The sequence below is a fragment of the Cebus imitator genome, unplaced genomic scaffold (genome assembly GCF_001604975.1).
Source record: "Cebus imitator isolate Cc_AM_T3 unplaced genomic scaffold, Cebus_imitator-1.0 Scaffold79, whole genome shotgun sequence".
NCBI lineage: Eukaryota > Metazoa > Chordata > Mammalia > Primates > Cebidae > Cebus > Cebus imitator.
In genome coordinates, this window is record NW_016107394.1 from 5,422,904 (window position 1) to 5,439,364 (window position 16,461).

General features: G+C 41.9%; 1 protein-coding gene across 3 annotated transcripts in view; it reads right to left on the minus strand.

Annotated features, from left to right (window-relative positions):
- The window catches only part of MAP6 (microtubule associated protein 6), an 83,569-nt gene that overhangs the window by 45,602 nt on the left and 21,506 nt on the right, over positions 1–16,461 (minus strand). The gene's annotated exons all lie outside the window — the stretch shown is intronic.

Here is a 16,461-nt window from a genome sequence, read left to right on the forward strand (position 1 = left end):
GAGTGCAGTGGTGCGATCTCGGCTCACTATAACCTCTGCCTCGCGGATTCAAGTGATTCTCCTGCCTCAGCCTCCAGCGTAGCTGGGGCTACAGGCATGCACCATCACGTCAGGCTAATTTGCGTGTGTGTGTGTGTATTTTTAGTAGAGACAGGGTCTTACCATGTTGATCAGGCTGTTCTCGAACTTCTGAACCTGTGGTCTGCCTGGCTCAGCCTCCCAAAGTGCTGGAATTACAAGTGTGAGCCACTGCATCCGGCCACACTGCTGGATTTCAAATCCGTGTTCATATGAGTGATGTGAGTGTGTGTGCATGTGCTGCTGTAACTATCATCACCACCATTGTCATCATCGCGGTCTTCTGAGCTTTCCGACGCTACCCTCTCCCGGAAATCCATCTGGTCCAGTCAGAGAACCAGCAGGTACTCCTGGGTTTAAACTCCTCCCACCTTCACTGGTGAATTCTCATGTCTTTGTCTGGTTTTGGTGTCAGGGTAATATTGACGTTATAGAATGAATTGTGAAGTGTTCTCTCTTTTTCTATTTTTCGGAAGAGTTTGTGAAAATTGGTATTAATTCTTCTTTGCATATTTGGCAGAAATCACTGGCTTCATTGTTTTTGTAATCCATTGCACCCAGTTCACAGTTGATGTTCATTAAAGGTACTGCAATGAAATTAATCTGTTTCTATAATTTTGTATCTTACCTGATATAATTTAATGATGAATATTTAACTTAAATTTTAAAAAGAGGTTTCTACTTGATATACCATAGAATACTACAAAAGTCCAGACTGGAGTCCAAATTTCAGACTATTTGTATCAGGTCTTGAGTATTATAGATGTGACCTACTAGTCACTCCTAAAAATAGATTCCTTCAAATTTCTCTGGGTACCAGGTAATATTCATTCAACTAAGCCCTGAACTATGTTCCAGCTTCCTATCTGGTATCTCCCTAAACTTATTACTAATTAAAGGAATCCACAGCTACATTTTAAATACAAAATGCTTAATTTACAAAGGCTTATTAAAAGGTAATGGTTCAAGTGTTTTGTTAATAACAAAGACTTATTACTTTTTTAGAACAACTGTCCAAATGTATCACTGAATTTGTTAATAATGAAAATTCCACTGTTTTTATCCTTGTGGAGAAGCCCTGGAATCTGTATTTTAACAAGTTCCTTGGGTGATTCTAATGTAGCTGGTCAGAGGAGCATGCTTTGAAAAACACCACTTTAAAGTTATCATGACTTTGTGGATAAAGGTGATGAATAAAGTAAATTGTGTCTATAATAAAGTGCCTGGCACACCATTAGGCTCAAGGTGGCATGCTGTGGGTGCCAGTATGACTGGTTTAAGATGTATAATTTGAATTACCTCTTTAGAGGGGTACAGCTGGGTAAAATCTTAATTGTTAACAGGATTGCAGGTATATCTAGGTATTTTTGGTCACTCTCCCACAATCTCCACTCATTTTCAACAAAAACAAAGCATGGCCTATGAGAAAGGGCTCGTGTTTGGAATCCCAATTATACTGTGTATCAGCCGTGTAACTTCAAGAACTACCCTCTCTGAGCCTCAGCTTCCTCATCTGTAAACAGGGATAATGTCATCTGCCTTGCTGTGGTGGTGTGCAGATTTAATGAAATACAGTAGATATTTTTTTCTTAATTGCCCTTTGCCTAACCTTCTCCCACTCCCCAGCTCCAGATGGGCTCATGTAACACAGGGCCAGCAGGAGATGGTACAAAGGCACTTTCACAGCTACAGTGATGGATGGTTGTCAAGTGGCGGTCTTAGCTAAGGAAACTCAAACATGAAAAGGGAAGAAAAGGAAGCAGATTCAAGGGCTGGTGAGGAGATGATCACGTGCTTGCTTCAGAACGCAAACCTCAACATGAGACCAGTGAGATTCAATTGAAGCAGAGCACACTTATATCCTTGGGTGCTTTGATATACATAGGAGGAAATGAGGGAATACCAAGGTCAGGTCTAAAAGGAGAACAATGAAAAGTGATCACTTCTGCTGTTGCAGGAGATAAGCACTGTGTCCAATTATTTCACTTAGATGGAATGATCCAATTTCATCTGGCAAATACCACCCATGAAGACATTTCTGGTATATTTTGCTGAATGGACACCAGGTTTGTGAGTAAGTGAATTTCTTGCAGTGGTGAAATTATCTCTGAGAGCTCCATCTAGACATTCCTTACTTTAAATCCATCAACGTAATAAACAGAGAGTGTAAAATTACAGGAGTTTCTTTTGATTCCTTTTATACTCATTTCCTACTATGGCTTTGGGATTTAAATGATTAGCTCCCTGACATTAGGGACAAGTTACTTTACCTCACTGAGCCTTCTTGTTTAATCCTCACTTCAACCTTATTAGCTCTGTTCTATTTCCAGAAACATGGGGGTAGAGGGTGCCTTACCCAAGGTCACTCAGCTATTAATAAGTAGACCTGAGCCCAGGGCAGGCTTCCCCTGTGTTCATTCCAACTCTGGGGACTTGCCCAGGGACAGCAAGTTAGGGGGCCAAGATCACTTTTTCAGATCTTCTTCTGGGTCTTTCCACGTTCAGCCATCTGAGTTTATAATCCACCAGAGGGAAGATTCAACGTCTCTATAATCTCTGTAATAATTTGTGCAAAAGTGTGTAAAGAAATGTCTCACAGACAGCCATAGTGACATGGACTGCATGAACTACTTTGCCTTCCTGATTCTCAGATGTAAGTTAGAACATCCACCTTCTTTCCTTTCTCACAGAATAAATGCCCTTCAGTTATCACCACTTTTGTTTTTTTATGATTCTATAATCTACTGGCTTCTAACCGTTCACTATTCAAAGAAGACTGATACAAGGACCTAAGGGTAAGGGGCGTACATAACCTCAGATAAAGGGTAGTACTCTCTGGACTAGGGAATTGTGGGAAGAGAGTGATAAGAAGAGATCAGAACTAACCACTATTGTTATGACTGTGTAATGTGGAAATTAGAGTTATCTATGCATCCAGCCAGCCAGCCAACTGGTAATTCCTAGAACCCTAGAATTTCAGAGCTGGCAGACAAGACATAGAGATAATTTAATCCAATATGTTAATTTTTACAGATTGGAAAAATTAGATGGAGAGAGAGGAAATAACTCCATAACTCCATTAAAGTTACATAGCAACTGATGGCAGAGCTGGAACCAGCATTCCAGCTTCTCATTTCCTGGCCCGGTTTTTTGGTTTTGTTTTGTTTTGTTTGCATCAGAGGAGACAGTATTTTAAAGGCACTAATAGGATATTGTTATTATTAAAAACAACAATAGATAATGTCTCCACAAAACCTAACCTCTTGTAGCATACCTTCACTTAAGTATTTCATGTGAGTTACCATGTACAGGGCATTAGAAATTATTCCATTAAGTATGTCCTCTGAATTGCTTGGGTTTGCTCATAAATTGCCATCCCACGGGACTTATGAAGGCAAATGATCTTCCCAAAAGGTCCATGCGCCTTTTGTTCTTTAGGCTAGTCCTCATATAATTTGAAATTAAATCTCACTCCTTTGGCAGATACTCTGGGCAAACTAAGGATTTTTCCGTCAGTAAGTGTTTCTTGAGGAAATGCTAGTGAGATGCTCAAAAAATCACTCATTCATTTATTTAACATATATTAACTTAGATGCTGTGGGAAGGCATCGGGACAGAGGATACAAAGTTCCTGCCCTCTTGGAGAGCAGTGACGTTCCAGTGAAGGGAGAGGGAACATAAGCCAATAAGCTGGTATGTCAGGTGGTGGGAACTTCCAACAACAATAATAAAGGTGACAGAAAGTCACCTTTATTTATTTATGTGCTCTGTGTGTGTGTGTGTTTGTATGTGTGTGTGTTTACCTAGGGTCAAGAACAGCCTCTCTGATCAAGTGACATTTGAGTAGAGACCTGGAAACAAGGAGCCTGTGTGCTTCTGTGGGAAGAGTGCGAAGACTCTAAGGTGGGAGGATGTGTCTGAGAAATGCTTAAGAGGCCAGTGAGGCTGGATGGGAGCGAACAAGGAGTAGAAGAGATCAGCGAAGGGTGGGCAGAGGGGAGGGCCTTGGGCAGCAGAGAGAGGGATTTGGTTTAATCTTCTGCACAATAGGGAGCCGCTGGAGGATTTGAGAAGATCTGATCTAGTTCCGATGGCATGATCTGACTCTCGGTTTATGTTTATTTCAGCTTCCACGTTCAGAACAGACACTAGCTAGGCAAGGAAGAAGCAGGGAGACCTGTTAGAAGATTACTTTGCTAGTCCAGACAAAAGATGATGACGGCATGGGCGAGAGTAGCTGCGTCCCCGTTCCCAGGCTCGGCAGAACAGACTCTTGAGATATTTGCTGAAAGTTGCTGAATGAATTAAGAATATTACACAGCAAGTATGTAAGGAGTGTTAAGAGTACATAAATAAGAAGATTTATTCCACTTTATGAAAATGGAAGCAGTGGCAAAAATGTCATAGAAGACATGACTCTAATCTTTTAATCTTTTTTGGTTTTGAGACAGATTCTCTGTTGCCCAGACTGGAGCGCAGAGGCACGATCTTGGCTCACTGCAACCTCTGCCTCCTGGGTTCAAGTGATTCTCTGCCTCAGCCTTTTGAGTAGCTGGGACTACAGGCATGTACCACCATGACGACCTAATTTTTCTATTTTTGGTAGAGACAGGGTTTCACCATGGTGGCCAGGCTAGTCTTGACCTCAAGTGATCCACCCACCTCGGCCTCCCAAAGTGCTGGAATTACTGGTGTGAGCTACAGCGCCTGGCCAAGTCTGATTTTTATGATACAAATTCACCAAAGATGGGAGACACAGGGCTTTTCATGGCCAAAGGATGGCAAAAGCAAATTCCAGAGACGGCTTTTACTAGAATTTTCAGAGCACCTTCACATGTTTAGAAATGGGCTCTTCAGAAAACCTCGGCCTCTTTGGAAAGCCATGCATGGGTTAAGAGAGATGCTGACACTTTTCAAAATATTGTGCAGGAAAATTTATTTTTCTATTAATGAGTGTTTAAGGGCTATTAAAACTGTGTTTGTCATCTGTAATCTGGCAGCTATAAAGAGATGCCCTTTCATTATTCTCTCATTGAGCTTTCTCACACCAAATTACTAATGAGGTAATTACCAACATTGTAATTACTGTATAATTACTAGAGGAGTGGGAAGGAAAATGTGGAGCAAAATAGGCTGCCAGGATTTGGTGGTTCTGTCAGAGACTTGATAATAACGATCTCTGTCAAAGTCCGGGAACCGAAAATTTAAGGCTCATAAAATGGGAGCAATGGTAGCCCGGGATTATAAAGCAATGAGTAGGACGTGCAGGAGCAGCCTCCGGCTTCCCCTGGGGACTTCTCTCTTCTTGGAGGCAGCCTGCTTGGGACATAAAGGAGCCTCTGAAAGCAAACAGAGCCGGGGAAATCTTGGGCCTGGGACTGAACGTGTCTGAGCCCCATTTTATTAAAGGGAAAGGGGAAAAATGTACCTCCTAGGTCTGCCGTGAGGTTTAAACACATCAACAGCACGAGAAACCGAGCGGCATCGGGTGCTTACGGGTGCTTACAAAGTGCTCGTCTCCTTAAGCCCCTTCCATCAGCACCAGGCCAGGCGATATCTCGCTGCCAAAAGCCCAATTAGGCAAGGCCAAAAGACTCAGCAATTTTTCAATAATTTTTACTCAAGTTTACTTGAAACTGCTAAAGCACTTTCAATTAGTTTGTCGGTTCATATTTTTAAATTTTTGAGATAAAAATAGAAACCCATGGGAATAAACATGGCGTTTTGAAACCACGCAGCTGCATCAGCAGCCAAGCTGTGATTCGAGCCTTCTCACAGTCCCTGGACTGGGTGCCTTGGCTTCATTCCTTTCTGAGCCGCATCAGAACATCTGTAACGTTTGCCTCCTCGCGCAGCTGGCCCAAGCCAGTCAGAGCTGCAGGAGGCAGGGCTTTGGGGAGGTATCTTCATTGTGTCCAAGTGTTTAACACCTAGCTCAGTGGGTGCTGTGCCAGGCATGAGATACTGAAGCCTGGGAAAGGCTACGGTTGTATTATAATAAGTACACAAAAACCTCTTGACCCAAGTGTGACGTTTTACCCTTTAAGTCCTAGAATGCACCTAGCAGTGTTTTCTCCATGGTGATTCCCAACTTTAGTGTTCCTAAGAATCACCTAGGGTGGGAGTGAGGAGCTTGTGAGGATGCAGAGTCCTGGGCCCCACCCCCATAGTCTGCTTCTGAGTCCCAGGAAGCTGCAGTGGAAAGGAGCACTCCAGGTGATTCCGATGCAGGTCCGCCGGTGGTACACGTTGAGAGAAACACTAAGATATTTACTGAATCTGCCCAACAACCTTGGCATATAAACAGAATAAACATGGTTCAGAGGGTTTAAGTAATTTACCCAAGGTGGGCAACTTGCCAATGAGTGATGGGCGCTGGGCTCCTTCCCCTCACCCACCCTGCTGAAAAGCCATTTCTTCTATTAAGCCTATGCCAGAACAAGTATACTTGAAATAATCTCTTCCTCTTAACCAAAGAGTGCTTCTCTTTTGTTACGTGCAGCTTTTTATCTTATACAATGCTAGCATGAAGCACCTACTTTGCCTCTCTATGAAGTGCATCTTTTTTACTCTGATGTTTTTGGCATCTGGGGCCTTAGTGATGCCCTGGAAACTGTCCCTTGCTCCCCAGCTCCCTTCCACACACCCCAAGACTAGCCAATTTTTAGAGATAGTAAACAACTTGCCTATGAGGGTGCCTTTTCTATGCAAACCAACTGACCCAGTGACTATTCCCCAACCACCTCCCTTAGCAGGCTGTCACACTTGGGCCACTATTCCCCTGCCCTAATCACCCCAGGGCCACGTACCAGACCACCATGGACAGCCCCCGTGCCCCAGAGCCCACAGAAACTATTCAAACTAGCCAATACTAAGCCCACTTAGCCTGCTTACCCCAGCTTATCCATTCCTTCCTGCAAAAACCACAAAGAAGCGTTTCATCCATATTCCCCCTCAATCCTTCTGCCTCCTGACCCAACTTGGTGCTTCTCTATGTGGCCCTGCGTGGTGCAGTATTCTTCCTGGGAACGAACGATCTCTTTCAATGGCAGTTGTCTCCTGATCTTCTGGCCTCACCATATACGAATAATAATGAAACCTGCATTTGAAAACAGCCTCCCATACTAAAGTAGAAGCAACCTGAGGACAAAGCCTTCTCCCTTTTGAACAGCCATTAATTATATTAACTTGGCGTTTTGTTCACTGCAGGTGTTCAAAAACTATGTATTCAGTTAATTTAAAGAGTCAAGAAGCTTAAGCGAAGCCTTCTATTAGTGATTTTGTTCACCTTTAGGGTTAGAATTTTAAATCAATTTTTAAGCTGCTCCCAAACTGATGTTTTTCTCAAGCAAAAATGTAAAAGTTAATGGCAGATCATATATATGGAGTAGTTGAAATATTCACAGGCTCCTTTAAATCATGCAAGAAAAGCATTTACTGACACTAAGTTGAAAAAGACACAGTCCCTGCTTTCTAGCTTGCCACGAAAACAGTATTGACTCACAAATAAACATTTAGAAGGGCAGAGACACATCCAGTAAAGTAAACCCAGCTATATATAGTGTCTTGAATGGGCTAATTTTGTAGTATTTCTGGGTGATGGGATGTGAAATATGTGATCAGTCAAAATGAAAAGGTGGAGCTGGAGGCTGCTTGGTGAGAGAGAAGCGAGCACTAGAGCAAGAGTCCAAAAAGACTAGGAACCAATTCTCTACTCTGAGCCCTGAACCCTGCCTTGGATTTGCCACTGGACAAATCACAAACCCCGCTGTCGGCCTCAGATGTCACATCTCTAAAATGGGAGGGCAGGACAGATTACTTATAAAACTCCTTTTTGTCAACAAACTATCAGTGGATCAAAATTGTTGCCTTGAAATGGAGCTGTTTCTTAAGGAAGGAAGAAGGAAAAAAGATAGGAAGAAAGGAAGACAGGGAAGAGGGAGAGAGGGAGGGAGGGAGGAGAGAGGGAAGGAAGGAAGGAAGGAAAAAATGACATTCACCATAATGTTTTGAATTAACAGGGATGAAAAACTGAAAATAAGTGAAATGTCCAATAATAGGGGACTGGTTAAGTAAGATGTGCTGCATCCACATGCTAGAATAGTATGTAATCATTTACATGATATAAATAAAAAGTTTCGTTGTCTTAGGAAAAATTCAAGAACACCAGGGTGGCTTGACTGAGCCTGGATCTGCCTGGTTCTCTGCTGAGCTCTCCTCACAGGCCCCTTGGGCCTGCTTTATAGCAATCCTGGTGGCTCTTACCACTCCCATGAAGGGTTCTTCTTCAGATAATATACGATTGGATGAATTGATCAGTAAAAGAACTCATCTAGACAATGGATCAATCTGAGAAACATTCTGCTTGAAATGGTATCTCGATCTCCCTGACAGGTAATGCCCCTCTGCCCCTGAAACATGGTTGGTCACTGAGGACTTGGCACTGCCCTTGGGGTGCTCCTGCCAACTTCCCTGTCACCCCTAGTGCTCTTAGGGTAACAGGAATAATGAGGCCTCTGGTTGTTGTACCACTAACTGAGTAGAAATGATTCACTTCCATGTTTCTCACTCTATTAATGTCACGCTCCAGCGTCAATATAGCATTTTAAATCTGAATGCTGTTTTCAAAAAATCTGAAACAAAACAATGAGAGACCACCGCACACCAGTCAGAATGGTTATTTACTAAAAAGTCAAAAAATAACAGATGCTGGCAAGGATGCGGGGAAAAGGGAACACTTATATATTGTTGCTGGAAATGTAAATTAGTACAATCTCTATGAAAAACAGTATGGAGATTTCTCAAAGAACTAATTGTAGAACTACCACGCAATCCAGCAATCCCACTACTAGATATCTACCCCAAAAGAAAAGAAATCATGATAGAAAAAAGATAGCTGCTACTGTTTATCACAGCTCTGTTCACAATAGCAAAGATATAGAATCAATCTGTGTCCATCAACGGATGAGGGGGATAAAGAAAATGTGGCATATATACTGCAGAATACTATTCAGCCATAAAAGACAATGAAATCATGTCTTTTGCAGCAACACAGATAGAACTGGAAGCCATTATTTTAAGTGAAATAAACAGAAAGTCAAATACCGCACGTTCTCACTTATAAGTGGGAGCTAAATAAATAATGTGTAAACATGGACACAGAGTGGAATAACAACGGGAAACTCAGAAGGTGGCAGGTGGGAGGCAGGTAAAGGATGAAGAATTACCTAATGGTGACAATATATGTCATTTGGGTGATGGGTACACGAAAAGCCCAGACTTCACCACTACATAATATATCCATGTAACCAAGCGGCACTTGTACCCCTAAATCTAAAAAAACGGGTCGGGTGCGGTGGCTCACGCCTGTAATCCCAGCACTTTGGGAGGGTGAGGCGCGCAGATCACAAGGCCAGGAGGTGGAGACCATCCTGGCTAACACTGTGAAACCTCATCTCTACTAAAAATACAAAGAAAAAAAATTAGTTGGGTGTAGTGGCACATGCCTATGGTCCCAGCTACTTGGAAGCTTAGGCAGGAGAATCGCTTGAGCCCAGGAGGTGGAGGTTGCACTGAGCCAAGATTGTGCCACTGCACTCCAGCCTGGGTGACAAAGTGGGACTCTGTCTCAAAGAAAAAAAAGTCTATAAAAACAAAACTCAAAAAATACATATCTAAGCAAAACAATCTCCCATTCCTTTCTTCCTGATGGAAATGTTTTTTCTTTATGCATAAGGCTTTATCAAAGCTGCTAAATACACACGCACAAAACCCTAAGTTGAAAACTGGTGAAATGACTAAAATGGATGCTGCGGGTTGAGACGGACAATAGCATTCACTTAGGAATATCCATTTTGAGCTAACTTGTCATTTTGGCCTCAACCACTAATTTTTGACCAGGCTGATGTGGGGTGCAAACACAGGAGACATCTCACTCTGAATTCTATACTTTCTTCTCAAAGCTAATTGCCTAACTCGAAGGAACTTTTTATAGAGAAGAATACAGAATTGGAAGTGCATGATTTCAACCCTATAAAAATATGTACAGAAAGACAGATGACCCAACACCACAAGTAAAGCATTTGCTTAAGAGTGGAGGGAGGAAACAAGCAAGGGAGGGGGTTTGTGAGACACAGAGAGAGAGATTACTGTTCAGATTGCCTAAAGTGATCCTCCTGGGCACAGCTGTGCAGTCACTGTTGTCTGGAGGCTTCCTCTGGGTGCCCAAGCGCTAGCTTGGCTGTGGCCATGCCCCACCATGGCTCTCACAGCTGACTGCCTCCCACTCCATTGAACACACACGAGTCTGTCACTTTCAGTTCCACTTAATTTCCACTCTCCCCTCTGGCTGGCGGCCACAGAGTCCTCTTGGCAACCTCCACACTGGTAACCATGGATACCCTCCACTCCCAGACAGGCAGCTCCTAGAGCAGATGGTTGCCGGTACTGGGGGTGGGGAACAGGCTGAAGGGACAATCTGAGTTATCTAGCCCCTTGCATCCTTCTGTTCGCCCCATCCCCAACCAACCCCTGCCCCCCCACATACATTTACACACTCACACACACACATTCACACGTCTTTCCCTAGATCATGCTTAATTCTGGCCTTGACAAGGACTTTTATTGTTTCAAATATCACAAATACTGCAAGAATAATAGCTACCATTGGTGTAGCACCTATTGTCTGCCAGACAATGACCTCCATGCTTTGCATACAAAGGGAAAGAAGTAGTTTACTAGGAGGGCTTAAGGAGTTTCATTTTTCTGACCTAATTCAAACATGACTGTTTGGGGCCAAGTCTTTTAATGTGGACTGCTGATATGCAAAATAACAATCTCAGAAGCATATTGAAATTTCAGGTTCCTGGGCCCAACCTTAGAAACTCCAATTTAGAAGGTCTGAGGTAGAACCCAGGATCCTGAGTGGGGCCCAGGATCTGCACTATAAACAACCACTCCATGTGATTCCAATGCAAGCGGCCTGGACCACTTGAGAGAAAGCCTGCTCTGGCTCAGGGATTCTCAGACTTTAAAATGCCGATGGGGGTCTGGTTAAAATGCAGTCTGACCCAGTATGCCCAGGGCAGGACCTGTAATTCTGCATTTCTGTTAAGCTTCCAGGTGAAGCTAATGCTGTATCCCTGGAAGGGACCTTTCCTCATTCTGTTCATTTTTCTCTGTGTGAGGTGCCACCATCTACTTCATCTAGCAGACTTCTACTCAACCCTCAGAGTCCCATTCAAACGTCAGTCTTTCAGGAAGCTTCCTCCGGTCTGCATGTCTATTTCAGAGGTCAGCAGTGTGCTGGAGTCAGTTCACAATGGCTCCAGAGAGCCACAGTTAAATTTTCTGTAATTTTATGAGCCAGTTATTAAGCACAACCATTAAAAAAAATTTAACTATATAAATATATAATTAAATAAATTACATTAAAATTAAAGCAACAAATGCTCAAAATTCATCATTTCCTAATTCTTTTAGCACAATTGCTATTAGCTGCACTCTTGAGGTGATTTCCATCTACTGCTGCCTTAGGGTGGAAATGTTAACACAGTGATGTGCTTCTGTACAGCACTTCCCGACTCTGTGATCATCACTGTCAGGTCGGCTGATTGAAACTGGCATTAGTGGGCATATTGACATCCTGGAAATCAGCAAATGCTATAAATCAGTACTAGGTCTATCACTCTGTTGACTGTCTAGATTTAAGAAAGTAATGGAGTAAATGTTAATAATGCAGATTAGGCTTAAAAATGGGTTGTATCTGTAGTTGTTAGATTGTAAATAGCATAAAAAATTGAGGAACTACTTCTCCAAGATTCAAAACTATTATGTGATTGAACAAAGAACCCACAACATTGACTAACAAGAAGAGTTCTGGAATATGTCTTTACACATCTTCATTGTTTCTCTCTCACCTTCTCCTTAATACAGACAAAAATATTAGTCAACATACACATCAGGCTCTCTGGTCTTGGCACAGAAGCAAGACAATGAAGAGAACATCCGTTTGTCATTGTTTGGAAACCCTTGCCATAGACACACACTGTGCTTCTGTGGTGGTGCTAAGGCCTCCCGCCTTCAGAAGTTGACCTGTGGCAAATGTTGCTGCCCTGCCAAGCACAAGAGAAAGTATAGCTGAAATGCCAAGGCTAAAAGCTGAAATACCACTACAACTGACTGAATGAGACACCTAAAAATTGTACACCACAGACCTAGGCATGGATTCCATAAAGGAACAACACCTAAACTCAAGAGGGCAGCCGTTGCAGCACCCAGTTCATCGCAAGGATTTAAATGATTAGTCAACACAATAAATGTTCTGGTTAAAAAAAAATCATGTCAGAGCTACACTTGTTTGTTAATAATGTGAGTGACTTCCTTGCTAAATCAAATAGTAATCAAGCCTGTATTCATAGCCTATTTTGTGATACTTTATTGGCAGTAGAAATATAAAAACTGATGGTAGACTTTCCAAGAAATAGACGTAATGTGGTAATAGGTATTTGGAATTTACTGTAAAGAATACTGCGTATTTTATTATTATTTGTAAATTGTGTGTTCACATCCATTATATTACTAAAATTTATTATTAAGTATGTCTAATATATCTGTCTACATATATTTTTTTTTTCTTGGAGAGCTGGTTATTCACATTTGCCAGCACACTACTGCAGATATCTCTTTTTTGTATTTTACAGCAGCCCAATCTTGCCATGTTTTGTATGCTTATGAGCCTATACTATAGATCCTTGATTTACTACATATTTGTTTCTTCATCCAGAATGAAGGCTCCTTGACAGCAGGGACCCTGGACTTTTTAGCTTTATAACCCCAGTGATTAGTAAGGTGCTTGGCACAGAGGAAAACCTTTGTAAATGTAGAAGACAAACCTCACTTGGACTATGAAGTCTTTTCTAACACTCACAGTTGATAGAACTGGCCACTTCTGCACATCCACGGCAGTTTCCACACATCTCACAACTCAGAAAAGCCTCTTGACTGTATGTTGAACACGGTGATAAGAATAAATGCTAGCATCTCCTGAGTACATGTTATGTTGCCAGGCACTTCTCTGCGTGCTTTATACACATTAACTCATTTAATCCCCACCCCTATGAGGTAAGTGCTGTTACGATTCTCGTTTTACAGATGAGGAAGGTAAGGCTCAGAGAAGGTAAACAGCTCCTCCAAGGTTAAGGAGGACAGCTGGGATTAGAATCCAGGTAGTCTAGCTCTAGCCCTCAATGAGAGAATGGATGAATAGATGGATGATTTGAAAAGCAGCCCCTCTGCTAGGCAGTTTCTGAATCTATATATACCGGTTTGCCTTTCCACATCTTAGAAAACAATTCTTATTCTTACAGGTGCATGGTTACAAACTTACTTTTCATTTTTTGAGGCCCTTCTCAAGGTTTGGGATAGGACAGAATTCTGCAACAGTGTAAAAATCACGACCATAAAGGGCAGCATAATCTAGGGAGGGGAAGACACAGGCTTCAGGGCACCCATTCAGGGAAGTTATGCTTTTAGTTATTAGCTGTGTGATATTAAGCAAGGTATTCAACCTCTCTGAGTCTATCTATCTGACAGAGTTATGAAGACTAGATATAATGTGCACAAAGCTGTTACCATTATTTTTACTACAACTACTGCTGCTAATAGTTAATATTTATGGTATTTATTTTGTTATGTGTCAGGTACTAATCCAAGTAGTTTATATAGTAATTTGTTTAATAATAATTTTTCAATAATAATAATAATGATTTTTCATGGTAAATGCCATTATTATTATTTTTTTTATTTTTTATTTTATTTATTTATTTTTTTTTTGAGACGGAGTTTCGCTCTTGTTACCCAGGCTGGAGTGCAATGGCGCGATCTCGGCTCACCGCAACCTCCGCCTCCTGGGTTCAGGCAATTCTCCTGCCTCAGCCTCCTGAGTAGCTGGGATTACAGGCACGCGCCACCATGCCCAGCTAATTTTTTGTATTTTTAGTAGAGACGGGGTTTCACCATGTTGACCAGGATGGTCTCGATCTCTTGACGTTGTGATCCACCCGCCTCGGCCTCCCAAAGTGCTGGGATTACAGGCGTGAGCCACCGCTCCCGGCTGCCATTATTATTTTTAACATCTCTTTATACCAGAGGTATTAAGTCACAGAGCCTAGATTCAATCCAGATGTGCCTGATACCAAAGTTTACCAGTATATAATATTTATTCATTCACTAAAATAGGCTATGACAAAAACTTTGCAGTATTGTACTGGTATTCCTAGACAGTAATATAAGACAAAATTGAAGAAATAAGAGAAAGAAAGATTGTTAAGACAGAGACAATATTTATCATTTGCAGATAATACAATCATTTATATGGAAAATCAAAGAAAGAAAATTTGGTTGACTAAGCTAAGCTGCCCTTTCCCCTACAAAATGCACAGAAATTCTATTAAAATATAGTAAAATGTAATAAAACTCTTTTTTACTCTTATAGATGAGCTCCAAAGAAAGAGAATCTTCAGGGGCAGGAAACCCTGAGTCAGAGCGGTAAAGGCAGTATAACTGAAATATCAAGGCTAAAAGCTGAAATACCTCTGGAACTGGTCGAATGAGACACCTAAAAATTGTACACCACAGACCTAGGCATGGATTCCATGAAGGAACAACACCTAAACCCAAGAGGGCAGCCATTGCAGCATCCAGTTCATCGCAAGGATTTCAGTGAAGGCACCCCTGAGTCAAGAGCAGTAAACGTGAGAGGTGGTTGCATTGCTGCCGAGAGGGCACTTTGGACCCCAGTGTCAGCTCTCATGGCAAGGCAAGGAGAAGAGACCTGGCCTTCTGTAGAATGGGGAGTGGGAACTGAAACTCCTGTATGAAGCAGGGCCACAGAGATTGCCCCACTGTGTAATGGAGTCACTGGCCCAGGGAAGTCTAAGGATGACCCTTTCTGTTTAGGGTTCTGGATCTGGGTGGGATGGTGTCAGGGAAACTGCCACTATCCATTAGAACCCTGAGTAAGAGTCACGCTTGGGTGTGGAATCCCTATGTGCACTACCCACAGAGTACAGAATTTCCAAGCGGAGAAATTAAGGTAAAATTGAACCCCAGACCACTGAAACCCTGAAATATATCTCTCAGGAACTAAAGCACAATTGTTCCAGTGGGCCATTTTCACAATCCCCAATAAAAACTTAAAACCGTATGAGGAAATGATCTGCCATGAGGATTAGCATCCAAAGAACTTGAGATAACATCTAACCTAAAAGAGACTATAAAATAAATGTGTTTAAAATGTTTAAAGACTTAAACAGAAAAAGAAAGCATAGTGAGACCATAGGACATGATGAGAAAAAAAAATGCATATTTGAAAAATCAGACAGAACTTCTAGAAATGAAGCATCATAGAAATTAAAAATTTAGTGAATGATTAATATCCCATTTGAGAGAATTAGTGAAAGACTGAGAACATTTCCCAGAACGAAGCACAAATAGATAAAATATTTGAAAAATAAGGAGTGGTTTAAAGACAAGGAGGATATATTGATAAGAAATAAAACGTGTAATGTAAGTTCTAGGGGAAAGAATAGAGAAATAAAGAGAGGCATTATTTAGGGATATTGAAATTCATGGAATTGAAAAAGTTACATGTCTTCAAATTCAGGAAAATAACTAGTCTCAAGCATGGTGCATAAAAACAAGTCTATTCTTAGATGCATAATAGTGAACTGCAAAACAGCAAACACAGAGAGAAATCATAAAGAGGAAATATTCCATAGGAAGGAAGGTCAATTAGAGTGACAGCAGACTTCTCACAGGCAACAGCAGACACCAGCATACCATAAAATGGTATCTTCAAAGTGCGAAGGAAACATTGTCTTTCTAGAATTCTTCGCTCAGTGACACTATCTCTAAAGCTGAGAGTGAGATAAAGATCCCTCAGGCAAAGGACATGTTTTCAGTAGAAAAGAATGGGATTCAGGAATCAATGGCTGGCTGAGTGTGGTGGTTCACACCTGTAATCCCAGCACTTTGGAAGGAGGAGGCAGGTGGATGGCTTGAGCTTAGGAGTGGAAGACCAGCCTAAGCAACATGGTGAAAGACCATCTCTAAAAAAATAAAATAAAATAAAGCTGGGTGTGGTGGCTCACACCTGTAATTTCAGCACTTTGGGAGGCCAAGGCGGGCAGATCACCTGAGATTGGGAGTTTGAGACCAGCCTGACATGGAGAAACCCCATCTCTATTAAAAATACAAAATTAGCCAGGCGTGATGGCACATGCTTGTAATCCCAGCTACTTGGAAGGCTGAGGCAGGAGAATTGCTTGTACCCAGGAGGTGGAGGTTGCAGTGAGCTGAGGTCACATTGCACTGCAGCCTGGG